Consider the following 14,941-nt stretch of genomic DNA (forward strand, 5'->3'; position numbering starts at 1 on the left):
GTTCAGGAATGCAAGACTTGTTCTGCTTATAAAAATTAATTAATATAACACACTATATTAGGATGTGGGCTGCCCTGGTGACTCAGCGGTAAAGAATGCCTACCAGTACAGGAGACGGGGGTTCAATCCCCGGATCGGGAAGATCCCCAAAGAAGGAAATGACACCCCAGTCCAGTATTCTTGCCTGGGAAATCCCATAGACAAACGAACTTGGTGGGCTACGTTCTATGGGGTCGCTAAGTCAGACGCGACTTAGCAAATGAACACCAGCATGGTTATTAGAATAAAGAACAACACCCACGAGATCATCTCAGTAGATGCAGAGAAAGCATTTGACAAAATCCAACAGCTCTCATGATAAAGTCAACAAGCTAAGAGTAGAACTTTCCTAACATGATAAAAGATATCTGTTAAAACCCATAGCCAATATTATGTTTAATGGTGAAAGACTGACGGAATGCTTTCCCACTAAGATCAGGAGCAAGAAAAAGACATCTACTCTTACCATTACTATTCAACACTGGAATTTCTAGCAGTGAAATTAGGCTCAAAAGAGAAACAAAGGACATCCAGATTGGAAGGAAAAAAAATAAAACTATGTCTAAAGAAGACATGATCATGTATACAGAAAATTCTAAGGAATTCGCAAACAGATACAAAATTGTTAGAGCTAATAAGTGAGTTCAGCAAGGCTGCAGGATAAAAAATCAATTTACAAAAATCAGTTATATTGCTACACACCAGCAATGAATGATACAAAAATAAAATTAAGAAAATTCTACCTTTAGTTGCATCAAAGAGACATGTAAAAATTAACTCAAAATGGATCAAAGACTTGAATGTAAAATCTACAAGTATAAAACTCTTACAAGAAAATGTACGTGTAAATCTTTTTGACCTTGGTTTAGGGAATAGTTTCTTAGATATGACACCAAAAGCACAAGCAACTAAGAGGGAAAAAAGGGCAGAACTTGGACTTCATTAAAATTTTTGTGCTTAAAAAGACCCTATCAAGAAAGTAAAAGACATTAATTCAATAGAAAAGTAAGTCATCATCCAGGTTCAGCTTTAATTTCAACAAAAACACAGTAGTAGTTGTAATTAAATTTGGGAGACAAGTTCAATTTATCTTTCTACAGATATGTGAACAAAACCACTCGTTCCAAATTATTCCATAATCTTGTCCCAGCTAACATAAAAAGATTATGTTCTATTCAAGAACTCCCAAAACCTCACTAAAAATCCAGTCTGGATTATAGAACATTAACTGGGCAGGTTTCTATACCCAAATTTGTAAGAAGATAACATATAACATAAATTAAAAAAAGAAAATGAAAGACAACTCACAAAAATAATTGCAAATCACATACCTAAGAAAGATCTAGTACCTGGAATATATAAAGAACTTTCACTTGTAAATATTTTTTAATCCATTTATTAAATGAGTAAAGGATTAGAATGGGCACTTCTCCGAAGAAAATATGTAAATATTCAGTAAGTATATGAAAAGAGCGTTGACATCATCAGTCACAGGCAAACACAAATCAAAACCACACTGAGACACCACTTCACACCCATTAGGATGATTATAATAAAGAAGATGATTAAACGAGTGTTGATGAAAATGTAGAGAAACTGAAGCCTTCATATGTGGCTGGAGAATGTAAAATGGGGAGCTGTTGTGGAAAACAGTATAGCAGTTTCTCAAAAGTGAAAAGCAGCATATGGCTCAGCAATCCCCTTCCAAGAGACTTGAACATACCTCTCCACACAAAACCTTGTACACAGATGTTCCTAGCCACATTGTTTATAAAAGCCAAAATATAGAAACAGTCCGCCTGTCCATCAACATGAATGAGGAATGGACAAACACGTAGCTTATCTACACAATGGGATCTTATTGGGTCGTAGGAAGGAACGAAATACCAATATGCACTGCAACATGGATGAACCGTGAAGCGATTATGCCAAATGAAAGAAGCCAGTCAGAAAGGCCGCATATTGTACAGCTCTATTTATATAAAATGTCCAGAACAGGCAAATCCGCAGAGATAGAAAGTATATTAGTGATTACCAGAAAAGGGGTGGGGGAGGAGGGAGTGGACAGTGACTGCTAATAGGTAGAGTTTCTTTTTGAGGTGAGGAAAACGTTCTGAAATCAGATAATGGTAATAGTTGCACGACTCTAAGAACACAATGAATTTTGCACTTTAAAAGGGTTAATTTCATGCTGTGTGAATTATATCTCAATTTTAAAATATGCTAAGGAAATTCCCTGGCAGTCCAGTGGTTAAGACTCTACTCGCCAATGCAGGGGGTGCAACTTCCATCCCTGGTCAGGGAACTAAGATCCCACGTGCACAGGGTGTGGTCAAAAAGTTAAAATAAATAAATCAATATGTTAAGAAGTATGAGCAAATAAAGTATATCCCAGGAATGCAAGGTTGGCTTAACATTGAAAAAATCAACTAATGTAAATATTATAAAATGAAATAATGGGGACAGATCATGGAATTATATCAATAGATTAAGAAATAGAAAAATTCAAGAAACACATTCAAGATGAAGGTTCTCAACAGACTAGAAATAGATGAGAATTTCCTCAACCTGATAAAAGAAAATCTATAAAATATAAAACCCTATAGCTTACTTTCTACTTGATGATAATAGATTGAATGTTTATCTCTTCAGATTAGAAACAAGGCAAGAATGTCAACTCTCAATACTTTTATTTTACACAAAGACACATGCAATAAGGCAAAAAAAAGCAAATGGGTTGGAAAGGAAAATGTTAAACTGTATCACAAAAATCATAATCATCTAAGAAAAGCCTAAGAAATCTACATAAAATCTACTTGAATGAATAAGTGACTATAGCAAGGTTTCAAGTATCCTCATCTATGTAGTCACCCAAGAAAAATGAAAGTATACACCCACCATTCATATGTATATTAATATGCAGAGACATTTTACTCATAATAGTCAAAACTTGAAGACAGCTCAAATGTCCAACAGCAGGTGAATAAATAACAAACTGCCCATGGAGGAGATATCTTTGTTCAGGGGCCAGTGGCTACTGAACCTTTGCCCTATGGATCCAGGAGAGAGTGGAGAGGAAGACAACGGGGCAAAAAGGTAAGTGATACTGACCTGGCTTGGAGATGTCTAGTCCAGGATCAAAGAACAATTGGTTGAGAGGTAGAGAGGAGAGTTGCTTAGCAAGAGAAGAGTGAAGGTCACAGAAAGCATGTGAGATTTGAGCAGAAACCTCAGAAAAGAAAGGTGAGCCTGGCACAATAGCTTTGAGGAGGGTGACTTTGGGGAGAAACTGTGTCAAGAAGACTTCAGAAAGCTGATATGTGATGTGCTTTCCTCTTCTTAATACTTCTTTTGGATGAGACTGTTCCAAAATAAGACCAGATCTACTGGGGGCTATATAAAATGAGTATAACAACAGTAATAGCACAAAATGCTTACTAGGCACAATCACTGTGCTAAGTTATTTAATATGTTCCCTATTATGTGAAAGTCATTCAGTCATGTCCAACTCTTTATAGTCCATGGAATTCTCTGGGCCAGAATACTGGAGAGGGTAGCTGTTTCCTTCTCCAGGGGATCTTCCCACCCAGAAATTGAGCCCTGGTCTCCTGCATTGCAGGCAGATTCTTTACTATTTAAGCCACCAGGGAAGCCCATTAAGAGGTGGGTACTGTAATTCCCATTACGTAGATGAGGAAACTGAGGCACAGAGTTTTAAGTGCTCTGCCCAAGATCACATGGTTACTAAGCAACAGAGTCAGAGCATTTGATTGTATATTCAAATTCAAAGCTAAGTAGCGTTTCCCTTTTCTCATCTTCTTCCAAGGAACTCTCTCCACATCCTTTCAGGATTCAGTGGATGGAGGGGGCGGTGCTGAAAACTGATTTGATAGATCTCACGTTCTCAAAGCACCTTATGTCCAACTGAACTCATATATCCAGACAGAAAGACTCAGCCAGGCCAGAGAACAAGGGATCCACCACCCGTCGTTGAAGTTACTTCCCACTGTTTGTCAGTACCACCTCTAGGAAGCCATGAACTAATAGTGTATAAGCCCCATAATTATCTGATTTTAGTGCAAACATGTTGCTTTAAAAATACAGCATTATTGGGACGTCCCTGGTGGCTAAGAGTCTGCCTTGCAGTGCATTGGGTGCAGGTTTGATCCCTGCTCAGGGAACTATGGACTTCCCTGGTGGCTCAGACAGTAAAGCATCTGCCTGCAATGCAGGAGACCTGGGTTCAGTCCCTGGGTTGGGAAGATCCCCTGGAAAAGAAAATGGCAACCCACTCCAGTATTCTTGTCTGGAAAATCCCATAGACGGAGGAGCCTAGCAGGCTACAGTCCATGGGCTCGCAAAGAGTTGGACACAACTCAGTGACTTCATTTTCTTTCTTTCTTTCAGGGAACTAAGATCCCACATGCCACAGAGCAACTAAGCTTGTGCACTCTGGAGTCCACGTGCCACAGCTGGAGAGTCCGTGGGTCACACTGAAAGGTTTTGCAGCCAAACAAATGCTTAAAAAAAAAAAAAAAGCAGCATCATTTTTGTTATCTTTTCCTGATATAGCTGTATTTTTAAATCTAGTCACCAACTAAAAAATGGAGTGGCCTCTCTCTTGATCTTGAGAGGTCATGCTCCTTTTTCACTAGTCTGCAAGGGGCACGAAAGAGGGGAGCCTGCCTGGAGCAGCTCTGATGCTCAGCTCCCCGAGGCTTTGAAGTCAGTATGGCTACACCACTGGCTGAAGGAGATCCAAAACCTAGGGACTGAGAAGCTGCATGGAACAGAGCACATCTGTCTAGAGGTTTCCTGAACTTTGAAGGGTGTGTAAGGAGGTCTTCAGGTCCAGATTGATGGGGGGAATCATTGCCACATTAAGGTGCATGGTCTTTAATTAAGTGGTTCTTATCTGGGGCAGTTTTGATCCTCCTCCCAGGGGACATCTGGCAAGGTCTGGAAACTTTTTTAAAAATTTTATTTTATTGAGGGAATTCCCTGGCACTCCAGAGATTAGGATTCTGAACTCTCACCCCCAGGTTTAATCCCTGCTGGGGAACTAAAAATCCCATAAGTTAATTAGCAAGGCCAAAAAACATTGTTTTAAAATTTTATTTTATTGAAGTATAGTTGATTTACAATGTGTTAATTTCTGCTGTATAGCAAAGTGATTCAGTTATACATTTATATACATACTTTTTCATATTCTTTTCTGTTGTGGTTTTCACAAAAAGTTGAATATAGTTCCCTGTGCTATTCAGTAGGATCTTGTTATATATCCATTCTGTATATGCTGTTAATAAAGCTAATGGATGCAATGGAATTCCAGTAGAGCTATTCAAAACCCTGAAGGATGATACTATCAAAGTGTTGCACTCAGTAGGTCAGCAAATCTGGAAGATACCAGCAGTGGCCATAGGACTAGAAAAGGTCAATCCTCATCCCAATTCCCAAGAATGGTAGTACTAAAGAATGTTCTAACCATTAGGCAATTGCACTCATCTTCCATGTTAGTAAGAGCATGCTTAAAATCATATATGATAGGTTTCAGCATTATACAAACCAAGAACATCCAGAAATCCAAGCTGGGTTTAGAAAGGGCAGAGGAACCAGAGATCAAATTGCCAACATTCGTTGGATTATAGAGAAGGCAAGGTAATTTCAGAAAAACATCTATCTCTGTTTCATCGGCTACGCTAAAGCCTTTGACTGTATGGATCATAACAAACTGTGGAAAGCTCTTAAAGAGATAGGAATACCAGACCATCTTACCTGTCCCCTGAGAAACCTGTAGGTGGGCCAACAAACAACAGTTAGAATAAGAACAGTTAGAACAGTATGGAACAACTGATTGATTCAGGACTGAGAAAGAGGATGACAGAGCTGTCTGCTGTCACCCTGTTTATTTAACCTATATGCTGAGCACATCATGAAAAACGCAGGACTGGATGAGTTACAAGCTGGAATTAAGATAGGCAGGAGAAACATCAACAATCTCAGATATGTGGATGTGAAGTGAGGTGAAGTGAAAGTTGCTCAGTCGTGCTTGTACTCTTTTCGACCCCATGAACTGTATATAGTCCATGGAATTCTCCAGGCCAGAATACTGGAGTGGGTAGCCTTTCCCTTCTCCAGGGGATCCCAGGGATCGAACCCAGGTTCCCTTTATTGCCGGCAGATTCTTTACCAGCTGAGCCACAAGGGAAGCCCCAGATATGCCAATGATACCACTCTAATGGCAGAAAGTGAAGAGGAACTAAAGTCTCTTGATGAGGGTGAAAGAGGAGAGTGAAAGAGCCAGCTTAAAACTAAATATAAAAAAAACTAAGATCATGGCATCCAGTCCCATTACTTCATGATAAATAGAAGGAGAAAAGGTGGAAGTAGTGACAGATTTCCTCTTCTTGAGCTCTGAAATCACTGCAGACGGTGACTACAGTGAAATCAGAAGATGACTGCTTCTTGGCAGGAAAGTTGTAGCAAACATAGACACTGTGTTGAAAAGCAAAGACATTACTCTGCCAACAAAGGTCCATATAGTCAAGGCTATGGTCTTCCCAGTGGTCACATACAGTTGTGAGACCTGGACCATAAAGAAGGCAGAGCACCAAAAAATTGATGCCTTTGAACTGTGCTGGAGAAGACTCCTGAGAGTCCCTTGGATAGCAAGGAGATCAAACAAGTCAATCTTAAGGGAAATCAACCCTGAATACTCATTGGAATGACTGATGCTGAAGCTCCAGTATTTTGGTTACCTGATGCAAACAGCTGACTCATTGGAAAAGTCCCTGATGCTGGGAAAGATAGAGGGCAGAAGGAGAAGAGGGTGTCAAAGGATGAGATGGCTGGATGGAATCACCAATGCAACGGACATGAACTTGGGCAAACTTCAGGAGATGGTGAGGGACAGGGAGGCCTAGCATGCTGCAGTCCATGGGGTCGCAAAGAGTCAGACATGACTGGACGACTGAACATATAATAGTTTACATCTGCTTAGCAAGATCTGCCAGCAAATTTGGAAAACTCAGCAGTAGCCACAGGACTGGAAAATGTCAGTTTTCATTCCAATCCCCAAAAGAGGCAATGCCAAAGAATGCTCAAACTGCCACACAATTGCACTCATCTCACATGCTAGTAAAGTAATGCCCAAAATTCTCCAAGCCAGCCTTCAGCAATATGTGAACTGTGAACTTCCAGATGTTCAAGCTGGTTTTAGAAAAGGCAGAGGAGCCAGAGATCAAATTGCCAACATCTGCTGGATCATCGAAAAAGCAAGAGAGTTCCAAAAAAAACATCTAGTTTTGCTTTATTGACTTTGCCAAAGCCTTCGACTGTGTGGATCACAATAAACTGTGGAAAATTCTGAAAGAGATGGGAATACCAGACCACCTGATCTGCCTCTTGAGAAGCCTGTATGCAGGTCAGGAAGCAATAGTTAGAACTGGGCATGGAACAACAGACTGGTTCCAAATAGGAAAAGGAGTACGTCAAAGCTGTATATTGTCACCCTGCTTATTTAACTTATGTGCAGAGTACATCATGAGAAATGCTGGGCTGGAGGAAGCATCAGCTGGAATCAAGATTGTCAGGAGAAATATCAATAACCTCAGATATGCAGATGATACCACCCTTATGGCGGAAAGTGAAGAAGAACTAACGAGCCTTTTGATGAAAGTGAAAGAGGAGAGTGACAAAGTTGGCTTAAAGCTCAACATTCAGAAAACTAAGATCATGGCATCCGGTCCCATCACTGCATGGCAAATAGATGGGAAAAGAGTGGAAACAATGGCTGACTTTATTTTTCGGGGCTCCAAAATCACTGCAGATAGTGATTGCAGCCATGAAATTAAAAGACACTTGCTCCTTGGAAGGAAAGTTATGACCAACCTAGATAGCATATTAAAAAGCAGAGACATTACTTTGCCAACAAAGGTCTGTCTAGTCAAGGCTATGGTTTTTCCAGTGGTCATGTATGGATGTGAGAGTTGGACTATAAAGAAGCTGAGTGCAGAAGAATTGATGCTTTTGAACTGTGGTGTTGAAGAAGACTCGAGAGTCCCTTGGACTGCAAGGAGATCCAACCAGTTCATCCTAAAGGAGATCAGTTCTGGGTGTTCTTTGGAGGCATTGATGTTGAAGCTGAAAATCAAATACTTTGGCCACCTGATGGGGGGGAGCTGACTCATTTGAAAAGACCCTGATGCTGGGAAAGATTGAGGGCAGGAGGAGAAGGGGACGACAGAGGATGAGATGGCTGGATGGCATCACCGACTCAATGGACATGGGTTTGGGTGGACTCCGGGAGTTGATGATGGGCAGGGAGGCCTGGTGTGCTGTGGTTCATGGCGTTGCAGAGAGTCAGACATGACTGAGTGACTGAACTGAACTGAAGCAAGATCTGGAAACATTTTCGGTTTTCATAACTGGGGAATTTTATTGGCATCTAATGCATAGGGATCAGAGATGCAGCTAAACAGCCTACAATAGCCCCCTACAGAAAAGATTAATCTGTCCAAATGTCAAAATGTGAGAGTTAAGAAATTCGATTTAACCCTTTGGGGCCGACACATTCAGGGCGGCCACTGCCTCCTAAGAGGCTTCCTACAAAGCCCAGAAAAGAAGAGGGTTGGACTACAGGCCCTGCCCGTGCCTTCAGGGGGAATTTCCCTACCATCACCTGGCCACCCACTCTGGCTCCTTTGTTGGAGTGCTCTGCCTTCAGGTAAATATTTTCCCTGCTTGTTTGGGAAACTTTGAGAAAAATCCCCTTTAGCCATCTTGTGAGCGTTGAAGATGCACCATACTGTGCTTTGTGCTTCACCATAAAAAAAAAAATTTTTTTTAATAAGGCAGCTAGGGGATTTTTATTATTTTTACTCAAATAGCTAACAAGCAGCCTTCAGCTCTTAAGATTTCAAAGGTGGTACATCCAGCAAGGTGCTCAGAGACAGCTCGGAAAAAAAGAGTGGGTTTTTGGTGTCAGTGTGTTCATGGTCTAGATGGGAGGGGTGATAACCCAGGAATTCTGACCTGGGTGGGGCAGCAAGGGTGGGCAGCAGCTGACGAGAAGGCCTCTCGCCTAACTGCCACCAGTGAGGAGCCCTTGGGGACCTGGGGGACATTTGCCCGCCCTCGCAGAAGAGTCTTCTCTCCTCTTCCTGGGTTTCGTCTTTACTAACTAGACAGGGGACTATCAGGGAACGCGAGGCAGAGAGCTCTAGGAATGTGAAACTCCTCTCAGAGGAAAAGGCACAGGGGCCTGAAAGTGCAGCCAGTGGCCCCAGGTGCTCACTGATGCCTCCTGAGCACCTGGTTTCTCCTAACATTCCTTGACTTTCATTCCCCTCTAGGGCCAACGACGCCCCCCCCCCCCCCAACCCTTCTGCCTAACCTGCTTCGGTGGACCGGACCCTGGGGCTCACACATACAGGCCCTGTGTCAGCTCAAATCAGGTGAGGAAAGTAGATTTGGAGCCGATTAACCCCAGGGCGTGGAGGCCTTTGTGTCCAGGGCAGGTGAGAGAGGATGAATAGAGATGAAAGAACTGGGCGGAGAAGCTTAACTGGACTCTGAGACCATGATGGAACCCCTCCTGGAGAAATGGGCTCCACAATTTCCCCTGCATCCAGTGGCTTCATGTTAGAACCACCTGGGGAGCTTTTTAAAAATTACCCAAGCTCAGACCAGTTATATAAGAATAACCGAGGGGGGTCCCAAGCAAGTATTTCCTTCCTTTTTTTCGACTTTGGGAGATTTTGTACCTCCTCCCAGGTAGGGAAGCTTGATTTCTGAAATGACTATCCTGAAGGAAAAGTACCTAGTTCTTTGTTCAGCCCCCGACTCCCACCCCCAACACCTGGGGGCACACCACCGACACTCAGGAAGTTTCTGCTTTGCTAGGTTCCGTAGTTTCAACCCATTTTCTCAACAATTTGGTCAGAGCATCTCAGCTTTCGTAAAACAGCGGTCTTGGAAATGAACTGATTCAGTGGGAGTTGAACTGAAGTCTGTATTTGTGCTGGCACTGAAAACAGCAAAGGAATAGGAGAAGTAGATTGGTGTGAATATAGCAAGCTTATGGCACTTAAAAAATATCGATTTTCAATTACCGTAAGAAGCTCATTTGCTTACAACATATCCTGCTAATTTTAAACAAGGCTCATCCTATAGGCACAAGCGTTATGATTCTAGTTATTTACCCACTGAAATAAATACATATTGGCAAATGGCTGCTGCCCTAAATTCTCAGTTACCTCTTTTCCTGCTTCTCCCATCCCTTCCCTCAGCACCACCCCCTCTCCCACCTCGGTGATCCCACTACTCAAAAGTTACTTGCTTTAAAAAAATTATACTACTTTATATTATCCAGTACTCTTGCCTGGAAAATCCCATGGATGGAGGAGCCCAGTGGGCTGCAGTCCATGGGTTTGCTAGGAGTCGGATAGGACTGAGCGACTTCACTTTCACTTTTCACTTTCATGCATTGGAGAAGGAAACGACAACCCACTCCAGTATTCCTGCCTGGAGAATCCCAGGGGCAGGGGAGCCTGGTGGACTGCCGTCTATGGGGTCGCACAGAGTCGGACACAACTGCTGGAGAAGTGGCCAATCAGCCTATCAACATAGGTTTAAAAAAGTAACAATGTCTCTCATACTGCATTATAAATATAACTGTAATACAGTATACCTTAAAAATTTTGTAACAATTCACTCACTCATTAGAATATAAGCTGCTGCTATAAGCTAGGCTACCATAAAACAGTCATATTGCTTGTTTGTTCGTTATCTGTGCATGAATCATTATACCTGTAATAGATATGAATTTCTTTTTCACATGGTCTTTGCATTTTTGATGTCCAGTATTAGTTACATGTGTAACATCTTTGTATCACATAAAGCAATATTGAGGTAGTTACTGACAGACGATTCATCTTATAAACAGATGATGTAAACTTACAGTATTGATAAATGAAATATAGTCCTATAAATGAATTTTCTCCTCCTTATGATTTTCTTAATAACATTTTCTTTCTTCTAGCTTACTTTATTATAAGAATACAGTATATAACACATATTACATACAAAATATGTGTTAATCGTCTGTTTAGATTATCAGTAAGTTTTCCAGTCAACAGTAGGCTATTAAGTCAAAGATTTGGGAGAGTTGGAAGTTATATGTGGATTTTTGACTATGCAGGGGTCAGCACCCCTAACCCCTGAGTTGTTCAAAGGTCACCTCTACTTAGCTTCTGTGTCTGTTGTGAGGATTAAATGAGTCATTTTATGTGCCCAACACATAGGAAGTGAGACACAGCAAGGGTATGGACTGTTTACTGCTCAAGAGCCCTGACGGTAAGTCAAACAGGGGTTCACCAGTCCACGCCTTTTGGCCCGGGATTGCCTACCAAGAGGTGGCACTGTTTTCTAATTTGTACCAGGACCATAAAAGAACCAGCAAATGTTCTGACTGACAGATGTTAGTTGTCAGCATAAGGGATTTAAGTGCCTTGCAAATGCTTTGTTGCTGTTCAGTCACTAAGTCATGTCCAACTCTTTTGTGACCCCATGGACTGTAGCCTGCCAGGCCTCTCTGTCCATAGGATTTCTCAGGCAAAATACTGGAGTGGGGTGCCATTTCCTTCTTCAGTGGGTCATCCCAACCCAGGGACTGAGCCTGCGTCTCCTGCATTGCAGGCAGATTCTTTACCACTGAGCCAGCAAGAAAGCTACCTTTTAGTATTATCCTTAGGCTCTGGGCTGATGTTGACTGAGCTGATCAGTCACTCGGTAGCTTTGTAGTATTCTCCAGAATAACCTCAGTGGGAATGCCAATATTCCAAGTCTTGCTGTGACCATTCAGATACTGTGTAATAAAAACTAGAAATTAAATGTAAAAATACTGACAGTGTAAGAAGTTAAAAATAATGCATGGCAGCACTATGTATTACTTAGATATACATACAGATATGGTTCAAATAAAGAGAAACATGTAAGAATGATAAGAACAACATTCTGGATAACCGTTACCTGGGTGGAGAGGGAACAGGATTAGGGAAGGATTTATAGGGGCCTTCAGTTCTATTCATCTTATTTATTATTAAGCTTAATGGTGGATATCAAGTGTTTATTATTCCTTAATCTTAAATATTTAAAAATAATTAATAATCATTACTATTGAAGAAGACCATCTTTCTACATGAGAGCTAATTTTTCATTTCTGTCCTCATTAATCTCTGTTGAGTATCAAAGCAGTATATTGATTTGGAACCCCAGAATAAAGCAGTCATTTATATAACAAGTGTTTACTGTTGAATGGTAGAAAGTTTAAAGAGTTAAGAACTTCACCTGAACATTATTACAGTTATTACATTATTATTACACTTCTGATAGCCTTTTTGGTTATTGGACTTCTTTCCCTTCTTACTGTGGGGCTGGGGGTCTCTGCCTTTCTCAGACTTCCAATTTCTGCCATATAATAGGCACTGTGTGTGTGCTTAGTCACTCAGTCATGTCTGACTCTGCGACCCCATGGACTGTAGTCCACCAGGCTGCTCTATCAATGGGGATTCTCCATTCAAGAATACTGCAGTGGGTTGCCGTGCCTTCTTCCAGGGGATCTTCTAAACCCAGGGATAGAACCCCGGTCTCCTGCATCGCAGGCGGAGTCTTTACCATCTGAGTCACCAGGAAAGCCCCATAAGTGGCATTAATCAATGTTAAATTAAACTGAATGAAACACAAACATGACAGCTTTTATCCTTACAGAGCTTTCAGTACACTAACGGTGAGAAAAGATACAGGACAAGGTGGTCATGATAAGAGCCAGAAGTTATAGGCAAAGTTCTCTGGGAATTTATTCAGACATTAATTTCATTGACAGCTATTTCTTAGGCATCTACTACGCCCTGGGTATGGGCTTCCCAGTTAGCACAATGGTAAAGAATCCATTTGCCAATGCAGGAGACGTGGGTTCAATCCCTGAGTCGGGAAGATCCCCTGGAGAAGGAAATGGCAACCCACTCCTGTATTCTTGCTGGGAAATCCCAAGGACAGAGGAGCCTGGTGGGCTGCAGTCCGTGGGGTCACGAAAGAGTTGGACAAGACTGACCCAGTGGCACCCTGGGTATATAATTGTAAATAAGAGAGACGCAGTCCTCGGTTATTACTTGGCCCACTTCTCACCACCTTCATCACTACTTCACTAGTCACTTTACCAATATTTCTTATTTGGATTCTTGCACTAATCCAATGCTGGCATCCTACCTGGCCTCCCTACTTCCGTTTGTTCCTCTACACTAAATCTCAACTGCTTCCAGAGAAATCTTGTTAAAACTCAAATTAGGGACTTCCCTGGTGGTTCAGTGGTTAAGAATCCATCTGCTAAAAAAAGAAAAAAAAAAAAAGAGAATCCATCTGCTAATGCAGGGGTCACGGGTTCAATCCCTGGTCTGGGAAGATCCCACATGCCTTGGGGCAACTAACCCCGTGTGTCACAACTACTGAGCCTGCACTCTACAGCCCACGAGCTACAACTAGAGGAAGCCCATGCATAGCAATGAAGACCCAATGCAGCCAGAACTAAATAAATAAATTAAAAAAATCCTAAAACCCCTAAATTAGAACTCATCACTCCTGCTCTAAAACCTCATCTGTGGGAGACCACAGACATGGCCACAATTCTTTAAATTCTTCCCATCAAGAGATGAAGTCTCTTTCTCAACCCAGAGCATCTGACCTGGCCTTGTAACTGTCTTTGTCCAATAGAATGTGGCAGAAGGACCATGGTGGGAAATCTGGGCCCCGGGAGGCTTTGAATGCTTCTAGCCTTCCTCTTGGAATCTGAACGGCTGTGTTAACAAGCCTGGGATAGCCTGTTGAGGGATGAGAAGCCACGTGGAGCAGAACTGTCCTGGACAAGTTTGTCCTAGACCAGCCGATGATCAGCCAACCTACTGGGTATATGAGGGCACAGGATATGGAACTGTCCTGGGCAAGATGGTCCTAGACCAGCCAATGATCAACCAACCTACAGGTACATGAGGACGCATGACGAGGTCCTGCTGAGACCCCCCAGCTCCCGGGGGGAATATTCCAGATGATCCTCTCACTCAAAAGCTGACTAAATGGATGTTGTTTTAAGCCACTGAGATTTCTTTCTTTCTTTCTTTCTTTTTTTTTTTTTTGTGGTTTATCATGCAGCAAAACAAACGGATTCATCACCTCATTCAGAGAAACAGTCAAAATACTGACTATATCCTTACTTAGAACTGGGGACAACGTAGGTGCTCAATAAACACTTGCTGAATAAAACTCACAAATAGCGCTCACCTTCCAAAGAGGGAACACCCGGAGAAACAAAGTAAATAATTACTAAGTTAGATGAGTGCTGGGAACAGACAGTGGCTGAGGTAGAGAATCACAGCATCCAAGCGGGAGGGCAGGTCCTCTGGGAACTCCCCATCTCTTTCAGAACAAAAACCAAAATCCTTATAGTGGCCTCTGAGGCTGATGTAAACGCCTGGTACCTCGCTGACTTCACCTCCTGCCACTCACAGCTTTTCACTCCAGCTCCCCTGGCCTCCCTGCTCTTCCTCTCCCACCTCAGGTCCTTGCTGGAATGTTCTTCCCCTAGACACCCACACCATTCACTCCGTCCTTCCCTTCAGGGCTCTGCTTACTTGTCTCCCTTTCGGGAAGGCCTTTTCCAACCACCCTGCAAAAACAGCAACCCACTGACCCCCAGAATTCCCCACCCCTTGCCCGCTTTATTTTCTTCCATGCCCCTTGTCACCTTCTGCTGTGTTAAATATTAACACTTGTTTACTGTCTGCTTCTCCCACTCAAATACAACTTCCACAGGGGAAGGGATTTTGTTTTGCTCAAATTACCTCTAGGACAG

This window comes from Ovis aries, chromosome 7 (genome assembly GCF_016772045.2).
Source record: "Ovis aries strain OAR_USU_Benz2616 breed Rambouillet chromosome 7, ARS-UI_Ramb_v3.0, whole genome shotgun sequence".
In the NCBI taxonomy this organism is placed as follows: Eukaryota; Metazoa; Chordata; class Mammalia; order Artiodactyla; family Bovidae; genus Ovis; species Ovis aries.